We start from the raw sequence: 992 nt of genomic DNA, 5'->3' as shown, positions 1-992 counted from the left end.
TAATTGTTGAGCTGAAAATTTAGTAATTTGAAACTATCAGTGGCTTGGAAACTCTATCGAGTGGTTATCCTCTGTCCTACAGGCTTGTCATAACTGTGAATCAACAAGATAGCAGTGGGTCAGGTACAACATATTGATCATTCAGGATTTTTCCCCTTCGGGCTATTTCTGTTCCAGGATATAATTCAAAATAGTGTGTGATGGTTAATTTTATTTGTAAAGTTGGCTAAGTTACAATGCCCCGTCATTTGGTCAAACAATAATATGATGAATGTAATGAAATAGTGTAATGTGATTAAATCAGTTGGCTTTAAGCCTATACATCTATTAGCTTCAATGCTCATGGTAATATATTTCCCTTCCCCTGTATGGCGGAGTGGTTTCATTCCAATCTTTAGCTCCTGATTATTTCTCGCTCGCTCTGACAGTGCAAACCCTGATCCCCATTATAAGTGATTTTCTTTACTGATTTAGATTTTCATCACCAGTGTTTACTTAAAGCAGTTTAAAAATTATTAAACCTTACACTTTCGAGAAACAAATGAACTAAATACAGAATCAATTCATATACCATTCTTCTTTTTATAAAGCATTATGCCATGAAAAACCTTTGAAAAGTTACTACTTAGTCAACACTTTTTTCCCCACTCACTTTCGTAATATAACATACATTGATAACTTAGCTAACTTCATTTGTCATGATCTGCATTTCTTCCAGACAGCTACAGAGATTAGGGCTGAATTTTTAAATTTTGTGTATATTCAATTTTACTTTACATGATATTAAGTTCTGTGTAGAGCCTCGTATCGTTAGTTGATATGCCTTTGTAGATCTCTTGTAAAGAGTCAATGGTACATACTTGTGGGAACTCTTGGTGGCAATGAGAACAGGTATAAGGTTATTCTGTACTCTGGATGAAATGAAAGCTATTTTGACAATAAGATATAATGATCAAGGACCTTTTGACTTAAAGTTGATTTATGATATATTT

The sequence above is a fragment of the Echinops telfairi genome, unplaced genomic scaffold (genome assembly GCF_000313985.2).
Source record: "Echinops telfairi isolate 266 unplaced genomic scaffold, ASM31398v2 ScPeMD7_7401;HRSCAF=8416, whole genome shotgun sequence".
In the NCBI taxonomy this organism is placed as follows: Eukaryota; Metazoa; Chordata; class Mammalia; order Afrosoricida; family Tenrecidae; genus Echinops; species Echinops telfairi.
This window is presented reverse-complemented; position numbering follows the sequence as displayed.